At 53.5% G+C, this 13,635-nt stretch overlaps 1 protein-coding gene across 1 annotated transcript in view; it reads left to right on the forward strand.

Annotated features, from left to right (window-relative positions):
• The first annotated feature begins 6,021 nt into the window (after positions 1–6,021).
• The window catches only part of FRMPD3 (FERM and PDZ domain containing 3), a 125,665-nt gene continuing 118,051 nt past the window's right edge, over positions 6,022–13,635 (forward strand). The window contains exon 1 of the mRNA XM_064574451.1: positions 6,022–6,458. The gene's annotated coding sequence lies outside the window, so the exon portion shown is untranslated. The remainder of the gene's footprint in view (positions 6,459–13,635) is intronic.

The following is a 13,635-nucleotide window of genomic DNA, read 5'->3' on the forward strand; positions in this document are numbered from 1 at the left end:
AGCCAGTGGGGAAGCCTCCTTCCCGGCCTTCAGGGACCGCTCGCTTGGCCCTGGCCCCCGAGGCCCCCAGAGCAGCAGTCCCCTCCTCAGGCTCGCTTCGGTTGTGCTTGGATGCAGGCGTGACCCAGGGTGCTCCTTAAATACAGTCCTGGGGCCTTGGGTGGGGCCCGGGAATCAGCCTGTGCATAGCTCCTGCCGGCTTCTGATGCAGCGGGGGTCAAGGCTTGCAGCTGGGGAAACGCTGAGCGAGAGGTCCTCCAACCCACCCCATAGCACCCCAAAGGAAAGGTCCCTGGTCACTGTCTCATCCCCTCACAGCTCTGCCCTCGAGAGGTGACAAGCAATCTGATAGATTTATTCAGGCGAGTGCATTAATGGCTGCTAATGACTTAATGTGCTGTCCATTCCAGATAACATGTGCAATTTACCGGGACCTTCTGGAGACTGGGCCTTAACCCAAAGGAGAATTTCCGGTGCACGCAGCTGGGAAGCGGGTGATTTTGAGTAAGGGGAAGGCTTGCATCACACCAACTAGGAGGCTGCTTGCGCCCTCTGGGACCTAGAGGTGCGGGTGGTTCTGCCATGAGTCCTGAGGGGGAAATTGAGCTTAATAAGAAGACAGGCTCCTCCCCCTGCCCCCGCCACACTGCGGCACCCCAACACTGCAAACCGTTCTATTCTAGTCATTCTTTCTGCTCACCACTCTCTTCAGTACAGATAGTGGATCAAAAGCAAGCAGGTTCTGGGATAACACATTATTCAGTGCTTCTGGAATGTACCTTGTGGGGTACACAGAGCCATGGGATAAAGAGTGCATCTTTCTGGAGCTTCCATTTAGGCAAGGATTTGCCAGCGATACAATGCTCATGTTGTACATCAAACACCGGTATAGAATGGAGTAGAATGTGGAAATTCATGTTTTGAAATTAAATGTGAGACTTTGAAGAAATTTGACACTTGGGGCCACTTTGGCCCTCACATCCAGATTCCCACTTTATTCTTTTGCTAGGGATTCCATGGAAATGTGTGTGTGTGTGTGTGAACGCTTGAGAAGCATTGCCAATTAAGGTCTGTGTTTACCTAAGTACAGATTAGTATGGGATTATCTAGGGCTATGACAAGGGATGGATACATGTGGATGGGGGAGCTGTCTAGGGGAGAGCACTCAAAGAGGATCTAGGGGGGGAAAGGGGGCTTATTGAGGGGAGGTGCGTGTGGGATGCCGAAGGAAATCTCATTCCACCCATCTCTCACTAGGTAAGTGAGAGGAGCAGGAACAAGGAAGACTAAAGGACCAGGAACCAGGAACGCTAAAGAGGCCTGGGCCTTATCGATGCAAATAGTGTCCCTCTGACCCCAAATCCCAGAGAGGAGCCAAGAACGGAGTGACTGCATCTGGCCACAGGGCACGACTGTAGGATGAACCCCAGTTCTGACATAGGGATCCCCCTCCTATGACTGGGCGCTTCCCTAGCAAGCTGTGTATGGGAAGGGGGGCAGTAACAGAGACAGGGAAGCTGGGAGCTAGGGGGGACCCACACAACTAACAGGCAGCACGGCCCGCTGAGCAGCTGTGTTGGAGGGCAGCAGCCAGCCCAGGCTTGGGAAAGGGCTGGCTGGCCGTCTGCAGCTCATGGCCCTGCCTGCTGGAGTTGTTCCCTTGGGCGTCTCCCAGCCCACACCGGGTGGGCCTGCTGGGCTTGCCCACAAAGGGCTACCAAGAAGCCTTCTTAGCATAATTGGCCAGCCTTTTGTCCTTCCTCCTGGTGACAAATCCTTGGAAGTGATCCTTTTCTCCTCCATTTTTCTCTGGACTTCTCTGTGTCATCTCGCTTTCCTGCTAGCTCCCAGTTTCCCCAGTAGCTCAGGAACTTGGGAGCTTCCCCTCCCTTTTCCTCCACCCACCCTGTCCCAAACACCAGGGGCCTGGTTGGCCTGAGATGCTTTAGGATGGGCAGGTGTCTTGCTGAAAGGCAAGATGGAGCATAAAAGGCTGGGGGCTGACAATTATAAAGGAGGTTTCCTCCTTGATCTTTCCGATTAATCCATCCCTCCCACCATCCCAGGGCCTGCCCAGCCACCCAGGGAGTCCGCTGGCTGCCTTAGGCAGATGCGCTCCATACTCTGGCCATGACCCATCAGCGGTACCCGGCTTTTGACTTATTCATCTTTTCCAGAGGCGGGCAGCTTATGTATGTCTCCAGAAAATGCCAGCAGCCTATCTCTGCTGTGTAACCCCAACCAAAGGCTCGGAGTCACAGCCTTTTGGGAGACATTACACCCATTGTAGTCAAATTGGCATGGGTTCAAGTCCTGCTTTAGGCCCGACTAGCTGTGTGACCTTGTGGAGATTACTTGACCTCTCTGAGTCTCCGTTTTCCCTCAAAATAGTAACAATCATAGTACCTATCCTCTCGGATTTATTGTGAGGATTACATGGGATAATGCATGCAAGATGCCCGCACAGTGCCTGGTCCCTAATAAGTTCACAATAAAAGTTAGCAAGCATAACTATTATTACTATTGATTGTCATTACCTGGTTAGAGTCCAGGTTCCAGCATTTACTGCTATGTGAGTCTTGGCTTTCTCCGCTGTAAAATAAGGATGATGAAATTCCCTAAGTACGAGGGTTGTGGTGATCATGAAATGAGTTAATGCATGTAAAGCTTTCAGGGCTGGCTGGAGGTCCTACCAGGGGAGTGAAACTAATTGTATCCCCTGGGATGAAGAACCGTCCTCCTTTTCCTAGGAACGGTAGCAGAGCGCCCCGCGCTGAATGATGGGTCCATAAACGGTAGTCAGCATTACTGTCATTACTGGAGGCCAAGAGAGACTCTGTCCATTTATCCCTGGATCCCCAGTTAACGGGGAGTTGGTTGTTTGGTTGTTAAGTGCTGATGACAGTCCAAGGTGCCAGTGAGGCTGGGCTGCCTCCATCCGCTCTCCGTGCGCAGGGGAGAAAAATAATGCCACTTATTAGCATCATTTCAATGTATCGATTTTAATAGGAAATAGACTTCTGGCTGGAAGATCTTCATTCCTCATCCGATTGTCATGAGATGGAGAAGACTGAATTCTTACCCGGAGGGAATCGTCCTCACTAAATTCCAGTGTGGCTGGAATGAGGGTCCCAGGACGACCGACACACGAGTGTTTATTTTGCTGCATTTTGGTGCAGGGTTAGGAATGTTGAGGAACCCTCTGTGTACCCTGCCTCCCGCTCTCCCTCCTCCCTCATTTCTTACCTTGAGCATAGAGAGGGCACACAGCTCACCAAACAACAAAAACAAAACAAAAGCCTACCTTTGTGATTCTCTGTTTGGGGGGGAATGCGGGCGGGCAGAAGATCTCCCTTTGGAAATGAAGTCAGCCCATGTGCACACAGGCTGAAGAACTCACTTTGCCCAAGAGCAAGAAACAATGCAAATGCTACATCACTTCAGACTGGAATGAAGCAGAATGAGAACAAAAACGGGGAGCCTTTCAGCAGCTGATGAGGTGGCCGACTGGTCTTGAGAAAAAAGGATAGCTCCCATTTACGGAGACCTTTTGTATCCATTTTCTCATGGAGTACTCTGGCTAAATCTACAAGTGAAGTTCTATCATCTCCATCCCACCGGTAAGGTCCAGAGAGGTTAAGTGACCTACCTAAAATCACCCTTCTAATAAGAAACAGATTCCAAAAGCTGTGCCCTTCATCACTATTCTAAACTGTACAGTGCCTTGCTGGTCCCCCAGGAGCCCGGTGCATGCATTTGTCCAGAGACACAGTCCCTCCCAATACTCTTTCCCCCTCCATTACCCCTTCTTTACTTTCGTTTAGCACACAGCAGACTGACTGGAGACTGGGCATATGCTTTCAGGGAGGCCAGCAAGCAGCAGAAGACAGCTCATCGGAATCATAAAATGCATTTATTTTAGTTATTAACCCGTCGAGTTTTATTGTAAGCACTGATACAAGCCAACTTGTTGGTGTCTGTGTTATTAATATTAATAAGGAAAAAACAGGGTAAGGATCAGGGGACTGTGGAGGGGATTCCCCCCTCCCCAGACATTATCCCAAGGAAGCCAGCCAGGAACTGTCTGCCTGCAAATAGCATTATTCATACCGGACAGCTGGTTCCCGGCTCCCTCTCCAATCCCTGGAGACAGGAGGCCAACTCTTCCCTGCTTCTCGTCACCTCTCTCTTTTGGAAGGATTAGAAATCAAGTCTGAGTCACTTCTCTGGCTAGACTTTTTTTTTTTTTTTTCTGTACTAGCTCAGTATTTCCATGGTCCTACGTGTGACTCCGTGTGTGTGAGTCCCTGTGTGTGTATGTCTGTGTGTGTGTGTGTGTGTGTGTTGTATTCCTCAGAGCATCTTCTTGTGTGCAGGTCTGCCTGTGCATTTGCCAGGAATACTATGTGTTTTCCTCTCTGCATGTCTTTATTTTCATTCACCATCCGTCTTTAATAATTCCATCGGCTTGTTTTCCCAGCCTGGGCTACCCCCATCCAGATGCAGGGAATTTCCATCCTTTTTTCAAGGTAGGAAGTGCCAGGAAAGAAAGCAAAAGTGTGCTCACTGGATGGATGGCCAAATCTACGAGTCAGCTACTCCACTGCTGATCCCAGCTGCAGGGGGACCACAGAGCCCTGCACCCGGGAGCTCTTCTCCTGAATCCTGGAAATTCCACACAGCTTACGGAGACCATCCTCTTGCCCCACGATGGCCCCTCAGGAGCCCTCCAGCCTCTCTTGTTGAAATAGAACTGGAGGTGAGGAAGAGATTCCAAATGGGATGAGTCCCCTTTTCTTAACAGCCTCCCTCCCAGAGTCCAAGCACAGAGGGGAAATTGAGGAGGGCTCACTTTTCACCTTAGAACTGCAGAGGCCCGAATGTGTCAGTCACTTAGCTCTGTCTCCAAAAGGCCCCTGACACTGGGAAATTCACTCTGCATTTGGCATCTCTAGTGCCTCTTCAACTCCACCGCTGGCTTCCTTCTGCTTTCCTCTTCCCTGGCCTCGACTTCACCCTCCCAGACCGGTGGTCCAAGTTCCCGGTCCCCCTGGGTCCCCACTGAGGCTGTCCTTTGCAGGAGAGAGAGAGTGGCCTTTTTCTTGGTCCCTAAAACTCCTCCAGAGGGGTCTGAAGGCAGCTAGGAGACCAAGAGCCTTTCTTGAATCTTGGCTGCTACATGTTTAGTATTCACGGCGTGTCTCTTAAAAATGTCCTGAGATCATTCATCAGGCACTGTGCTATGTGCCTAGCTACTCTCCTCGGGGGTGGGGGGTTGGGTGTCTGCGCAGGACCCTCCCAGCATCTGCTGGTGAACACAAATGCACACAAACCTTAACCTCCTTCCCCTCTCACCAAACCGACCGCAAGCTCTAAGCGGACCTTTGCCCGCTGGCAGATCGTTCTCTTCCTGGGGTGGGCTCCCGGGCTGGGCCTGGGCTCGAAACAGCTCGCACTCCAGGGCTGGGCAAGAGACGCTGCGAGCAGGAGCCGAGCCGAAACTCAAGAAGGTGCGTGTGGATGTTGACAGTGGTGACCCGGAGCGGAGCTGCAGGGAAGGCAACCCCAGCGGAAGGCGAGCAAATCCGGGGGGGGGGGGGGGAGGGGGGAGGGAGGGGACAAAGGGAGCTCGGGGAGGCAAGGTCAGGGGCCAAGGAATGGAGCCCCTAAGCGAGCGTTCCCGTCGCCCCTTCTCCGCAGTTCGCGCCCCACCCCCACCCCCGCACTTTCCCGGGTTCACTTTGGAAATCGGCTTGCCCTGTTAGCTGCCAGCAGTTCCCGGCAGAGCCCCACCGAACCGTCAGGTTCAAGAAGTGAGGCCGCGCCGGGCTGGGGTGGCTGGGTTGCTGGGCTGTGTCTTGGGAGATCCTTTCCCCAATTGTCAATTCTGCGCTTATTTTTAGTTGTGACCCGAGCCGGGAGCTGTGCCTTTAAGCCGCGTTCCCATTCGGGGAAACCGACGCCAGCACTCGAGGGTCGGGAGGCGCCGGAGAGGCCCCTCTTTCTGCACTCCCCCTCCCCCGCCCCCTCCCCGCCCCCTCCCCCGCCCCTTCTCCCCTCCCCTCCTCGGCCGTCCGGCCGCCTCGCGGCCAGCCGTCACCTCGCCGCCTGCCGCACTCCTGGAGCGAGAGAGCGACGAGCGAGCCACGGCGATGGTGCCGCCCGCGGCGCAGCCATGGAGCCCGCCCGAGGAGCCCGCGCGCGCCGCTGCCAGCCTGCCCGCAGCCCGCCGCCTGCGCGCCAGCTCCCCGTGTCCCGGGCCAGCTGCTGCCGCCCCGCCAGCCTCTGCCCGCCCCGCCGCCCGGCGCCACTGAGCCCCACGCCCGTGCCGGGCTCGGGGACACGGGCGCCCTAGTCCCGCCGCCGTCGCCGCCGCCACCGCGCCGCCGCCGCCGACGACGACGACGAGGAGGAGGAGGAGGAGGAGGAAGAGGAGGAAGAGGAGGCGGAGGAGGAAGGTAAGAGGCGCGCTGCCTTCGGGGGGGGGCGCGCCCGCAGGCTCAGCCGGGCCAGGGGCGGGTCGCGGCGGGAGCTTGCCGCCCCGGGCCGGCTCGGTGGCGACGGGCGCTTGGGCGCCCCCGGGAGCCGGGGTCAGGCTGGGGGGCGCCGAGCGTCGGGCCGCCCGGAGTTTGGGCGGGCGGGGGGAGCGGCGGGGTGCGTGCCCACTGCCCCGAGAGTCGCCGGCTTAGCGGGCTCGCCTTGGCCGCCGGGGGCGGGGGGGTGCAGGGTGAGGAGCCGGGTGCAGGGGAGTGCAGCGCGTTCATTATGGAGCCTTTGTGTGTACGCCGGGGCCCTGGGCACAGTTGGGAGAGCCGGCGAGACACGGGGCCTGGCTGCTGGGAGGTGGCCACTTAGCGGGGGTGCCCGGAGAAGCCCGAGCCCCAGGGCTGCCAGAAACAGCTGTCTGAAGCATGTGTGTGGTTCCCGGGGCCATGTTCACACGCGGACACGGACGCACACACACGCCACACAGCCGCACCACATACCCGGTGCTCAGCTACAGTCACCCCCATCCAAAGACGAAACACACATACGAACACACACACACACAGCTACACTTGCTCCCTCCACCCCGATGCTAATTAAGCAGTCACCCAAACACATAGAGCTACGCACTCCTCCACCCCAGTGCCCAAAAACATGTACACACACACACACACACACACATACATACACACACTTCTACTCCCCAGCCTGGTGCTTGGAGCTTGGAGAGTGTGTATGTGTCTGTTGTCTCAGAGTATCCCTGAGAAACTACATGACAACTGCACATTACTGCAGATTCAATACCTGCTGCCCCCCCACACACACACACAAACACACAGCCAACCCCCACCCCAAGCTACTGTAGACACCTCCACCAGGGCCCTTAAGAACTCCATTCTGGGGGGGGGGGGGGAAAAAGCGTTTCCCAACTCTGATAGTCGTGCCCTTCCACACCCGAGCTCCTGGGCCTCCCGTGCGCGCGCACGGGCGCGCGCGCGCACACACGCACACACCCATACACCCATACACACACACACTGAAACCACTGCAGGGGCAAATGCCTGACACCTTTCCCCAGGAGCAGGTGGCACCCCCACCCTTGCAGGTGTCACCCAAGAGCCCTTGGCCACAGTGTATGCTGGATTCTGCTTGACCTGCCCCCTCCTGTGGGCATGTTAGTCCAGCTGCAGAGCGCTGGAGCCCACCGGGTGGTCTCAGCATCCTGCAGCTCTCGCGGAGGGTGGGGCAGTCTCTGGACTCGTGCGCATTGGGGAAATTGCTATAAGACCAAGGCTCCCTTGGGGGCGCCCCTCGCAGGGGTGGAGGGTGGGGAATCTGTGCTGACCCAGAGAGAAGCCCCAAGTGAGTTTTCCCTGCTGGAAGACAGGGGGTGAAAGGCACACTTTGGCCTGCAGTTCGGTGAGCTGGGAGACCCTGGCTCCTCCTCCCCTTCCTTTCCTGTCAAGCTCACTGCAGAAGCCAGGGAATCCAGTTCCCAGCTTCCTGGGAGCCGAGAGAGGCTTCCCAGGAAGCCCTTGCTATTTCCACCGAGCAGAAGGCTCTCGGCTCTCCCCAGGGAGACCTCAACAAGACTTGGCCATGCCCAAGCAGACATGCCGGCTTCTACCCAATTTCGTGGCTTTTTTTTTTTTCCACGCGAGAGAAGCGATTCAACCTCAGCAGCTTGGCATGAGGGTATCCCCGAGTTGAAATAAGACATAACGTGTGTGGAGGGGGCAGCAAGATTGGTGGGGGGAGGATTAGCGGGTTTGGCTGGTTGAAGTAGAGACGCCAAGTCAGACTCTAGCCCTTGGTAAAGTCGTGACAGAGATGGCTTCGACGTCAGAGCCCCGTCCCTAACACCCCGCCCGTGGGCTGCTCCCCGCGCCTCTGGGTCCCCTCCCCCACCCCGAGACCTCTCAGCCAGGGCTTTGCTCCCTGCCCGGTCAAATCTGATGGCAGGATCCCTGCCCGGCCAAGGTGTTAAGAGCTGACAGTGTTTTACTGCCTTCACCTCTCAGGTAACATTTGCATTTTCTAAAGGAGGCAGAGGAATGGCTCCACTGGTGGGCTGTCAGGCACCTGTGGCAGGACCCGGGCTGGAGCATTTGTGGACGGCGTCATCTACTGTCTACGTCTGGCCCGGAGTTACGCGTGATGTGTGTGTGGGAGTGGGGATGTGGGAAGGTGGGATGCAATTATGGACGGCTTTGAGGCCCACAGAGAGAAGGTTTAAATTGATGCGAGAGGCAATTGGGAGCCACTGCAGGATTCTGGCAAGGGAGGGGATGTGATCCAAGCGGGACAGAAACACTCGTTGCTGCGTGCAGCGGGAGCCTCCTCTCTCCCACCGACACCCACCACCACAATTGCCTTGCAAGTGAGGGCTGATGGCCACCAGAGAGAGGAGGCCCGCCAGGGTAGGGTGGTGGGAACCACAGGCTCTTGGCTCTGAGCATCTTCCGGATCTGAGGTGTCCTGCAGACTAGCAGGGCACGCTGAACGTGCAAGTGCCCTCCTAAACACAAGCTAGCGATGCTGTTGGTGCTCTGGCTTCAGACAGTGCGATGGAGCTTCTGCCTCCTTGAACGAGGGGGCTAGGGACTCTTAGGAGGCTGCAGGCCCCATTTTGAATGAGTCAGGGGCACCGTCCCCACCCACGGGTGAGTGGCACAATCTCAGGGGCTTGGGAAGGGAGCTGTGTGGCCTGATCGGGGTATTTTGCCACCAGTGAGGTCCTCTGGGAGCAATAGTGGGTTGAAAAAGTGCAACAGGAAAACCCTGGCATTGCTGACCACGGCAACAAGCTGGGGCGTGGGGGTGGGAGTGGGAGGGAGACAGTTGCAATCCCAGGGTGTGGCGGGTCGTGGGGGGCGGGCAGGGAGTCCAGGAGGGCTCAGGGTGGCATGGGCGGAGGAGAGGCATTGGCCTGGCACCGCCCCACTGCAGTAGTCCCCACTTCAGCCCTTGCAGGCAGCACGGGGAGATGCAGGACAACAGAAGCCCTCTGTGTCCCCCCCACCCCCACCCTGCAGAAATGATTGGGCTCCGCGGTCAGCACCAGACAAGGCCCCCTGAGAAGGTAGCACCAGTGCAATAGAAAAAGGATCCCCGTTCTTTTGGAGCCTCTAGGCTAGCTGAAACCATAAAAGACACACACACACACACACAAATTACACGTGCGCGCGCGCGCGCGCACACACACACACACACACACACCTGGAGCAAATTGTGGGAAGTGAGGCTCATGCAGACAAGCCTGGCTTATGGAGGTTCATGCCTTCACAAGGCCCTAGCAAGCATTTCTAGGGGAGCTGGGACAGTCCCCATCCATGGTGGGTGAAGACCCTTAGCTTGGACAGGCCCCTGGGAGGCAGCCACACCCAAGTTAGCTTCAGCTGTGGGCCAGCCTTAAGGCTATTAGCATTCGCAGCAGAAAACCGTTCTGGCTCTTCTCTCAAGGACTTCTGTTTTCCTTCTTACCATAAATTCAAAAAAGAAAAACATTCTCTTGCATTATCAGCAACCAAAATGCAGGACTCAAAATGGGCCGGAACTTGCAGCTCTGCTGGGAAATCCAAGGGCTAGGGGCAGAGGCGGAGGGAAGCGTACCATCTTCCCTCCTTTCCAGTCCCTCCCTCCCCCCAACTCAGCTGAGCTGGTAAGGAGAGGGCAGGGATCTTGAGGGCTCTGTATTATTTCCTACCCATGACAGGCACAGCATCCCCTTTTCTAAGGGTACTATCCTTACAAAGGAAGGTTACCAGCCCAAACAGCCCAGTAGCACGCTAGCACCTTACTCCCCTGGGCAGTCAGAAAATGAGCTTGGAAATCAGAGTGTGTGTCTGACAAGGGGGCAGGGGGAGGAGGACTAAGAGAAGGAGGAGGAGGAGGAGAGACAGGGACACAGAGAGACAGAGAGAGGGAGAGGGAGGAGGCTCCCTGTTATATGTAGGAGCCACTGTCCCCGTTTGTGGTGAAGAACATGAGATGAGCAGGTCTCTCTGTATGCATGCCATAGCTAGTGACCTTTCCTGAGCCTCAACTTCACCTTGGCATTAGCCACACTGCTAGCCATCCCTGGGTTCTTGAAGAGCTCTCTGCCTGGTTGTACTCTCTGTGTCTCCTTCCAGCCCAGTGACCCCTCCTTTGTTCTCTGTTTTGCTGGTTCCTCCTCCTAGCCTTTAAATCTGGGTGTTCTTCGGCTCCTCTTGCTTTCTACTTCCTCAGCTGCCAAGGGCATACAGCTGTGTCGTGGCTTCTCTCTCACCCCTCTCCTGGCCGGTCCCACTTCTCTAGCCCAGACTTAACCCCTCTCCTATATTTCACATCTGTATTTCCAGCTACTTGCTGAATATTTCCCCTTGGATAGGTGGTTATCATGTCAGACTCGACATTCACAGACTCATCTCATTATGTCTCAAAGACGACTTGCTCTTCTGACCTCTGTTATACAAGCCTTCTAGAAGCCTCGGAATCATCCGGCTCTACCCCGTTCCACCCCACCCCCTAGTCTCTTTCCATGCCAGTCTGTAATATCCACACCTGCCACATTAATATTCCCAAATCCCTGTTATTCATGATGCTTCCGACAAACACCTCTGAGGCGTAATACCTGACGGCCTGTGGGATAAATTTCAGCTTCCTTCGCTTGACATTCAAGACTCTTCTCGAGTGGGCCAAATGCTGTAAATTCTCAGAGCTTCATTTCCCACTCTTTGTCCCCATCACTTATTCTCAAATTTTAGTGTCTCTCAAAATCACTTGCAGATTCCCAGGTCCCACCATGTGAGCTTCTGCTTCGGTAGCAATAGTCCCTCCTGGACCCTCTACTGCAGCCAAATTTCTTTCCTCAGGGTCTCTAAAACATGTCTTTTGTACATTTTTTGGCACCTGTGCTCTTGTTCATGCCATTCCACTCACCAGGTGTACCCCTTCCTCTTTGCCTCTGCCTCCCTCCTATCCAATACCACTGTACCCGTCATCCTTCAATGCTACAGTCAAATTCACCTCCTCTGTGAAATCTTCTTGGATTGTTCTAGACTGAAGTGACCTCTCTCCCCACTGTGAACTCCTCCTGCACTTACTGGCTCTAAAATACATTTGGCAGGTACATCACTGGTACACCCCACTCTTATTGCTTGAATCATTAACTCGTATGTTCTTCACACACAAATGTAACTTCTCATATTCATACGTCTTATCTACATTATAAGCTCAATGAAGGAAAAAAGCCTGGTGTTTTTCGCCTTCTTTTTATCCCCATAGCACACAATGCCTCACACATAGTAGGTATTCACTAAGCATCTGTTAGGTGGGATTGAGTATTTGTTGGATCCTATTAGAGTGAGATTCTATCATGTCTCCCTCTGCACATCAGTTCAAGAAGCATTTACTGAGCACCTGTTTTGTGCAAGGTGCTGTGTTGCTTGTGGGGAGGACATAAAGATGAAGGAGGTCCCTCGTCTTACTTGGTCTCAGTCACTTTGCATTTACAGTGCCTAGTGCATTTAAGAGGTCCTCGATATATATTTGCTGAGAAAACAAATGAATTCGTGAGTAAGCGAAGGGATGAAGTTCAGACAGGAATCACATGGGCACGAATGCAGAGTAGCTGTGTCATCTAATCACAGAGAAATGAGGTAGGAGTGGAAGATAAAGCTAGAAAGGTGGACTGGGGTACAGTGGGTGACTATTGTCTTTACTTTTTATTATGATCATTTCTCAAAGAAATAGAGAAAATACATAATAACCCCATTTACCCATTATCCACATTAATTATCAGGACTTCGCCATATTTGCTTCCTTTATCCTTTGTTTCCTTTGCTTTGTTTTAAAACAAAATTTGGATGTCAATCATGTCACTTCACCCCAAATACTTCTCTATGCATCTCTAAAAAACAGACATGTTCTCACATAACCACATATCATTAACACACCGGACCAAAATGACAATAATGCTTTTGTACTATCTGTTGTCCAGTCCATAATCAAATGTCCTCAGTTATCTCAAAACATGTTTTACAGTTGGCTTGTTAGAATCAAGACCCAAAAAAGCCCAACACATTTCATTTGGTCATTATGTATCTTGAGGTCCTTTCAAAAGTCCTCTCTATTTGACTTGTTAGAGAAGGCAGGCTAGTTGTTGAGTATACTGTCCTACCTTCTGGTCCATTTGCTTCCTCTTGTCGTTTAGCTTGTTCCACTATTCCCTGTTTCTCTTGTAAGTGGAAATGAGCTCTAGGCTTGATTAGATTCTGGCTCATTTTTCTTTTTCTTTTCTTCCCCTTTGACGATTGAAAGGGGGCCATCCTGGAGGCATGAAGGCTGGTTTTACAATAGCTGGATGGGGATAGAAGGGAGATGGATAGATCAATTTTGGAGGTAGAAAAAAACCAATTTGCCTACCAAATGGATGAGCGGGATGAGGAAAGAAGAAGAGTCAGAGGTGATTCCGAGGCTTTGAGCCTGTGTGATGAGGGGAGTAGTAATACCATTATATGTGAAGGATGGGTTTTTAATGAGAACAGCAGGAATCATGGTTAGATTAAAGGAGGACCTTTCTTTCTCCCAGTAATAAGCCATCTGCTCTGTTTTTTGTTTTTTGTTTTTTTCCAGACAACACTATCTTTTCCAGAAAAAATTTTGATTAGTGCTATAGCTAGTTTGAGCCCTCCAGAAAAAAATCAGAAAGAGCCTCCTTCTTTTTTGTTAATGGCCAAATAATTGAATTTCCAGACCCAGAGCCTTGGGAGGAAGGATAGTATGTACACCAATGGACAGAGAGAAGGTAATGCTATTAGCACTCTTGCAGATTGGCCAACTGTCCCAGATCATCATGGATATCAGAGTCACCAGTCTTGGGTGGAGGACCGAAGGATGCCAGGGCTTGGGATTTCTGTAGACCCTGCCAATGAGCACAGCTCATGGCCCAAGACTTCCCTTGGGGTCCCCTGAAGTCTCCATCCCACACCCACCTCTCCATCTGCTACATAGCCTTCAGCCTCTTAGGCCCTCAGTGGCCAGTGGCAACAGTGGTCCTGCCAAGGTCAAAGATCACCCGGCAGCCCTGGGATATTCGGTGGGCTCTGAGAAAGACCTCAGATTATTTAGTTGCCTCAGTAAGAACTTGCTGTTGAATCAATCAGG

This window comes from Mirounga angustirostris, unplaced genomic scaffold (assembly GCF_029215605.1).
Source record: "Mirounga angustirostris isolate CCGP_5_RB_7025 unplaced genomic scaffold, mMirAng1.0.hap1 SCAF_11, whole genome shotgun sequence".
Taxonomy (NCBI): domain Eukaryota; kingdom Metazoa; phylum Chordata; class Mammalia; order Carnivora; family Phocidae; genus Mirounga; species Mirounga angustirostris.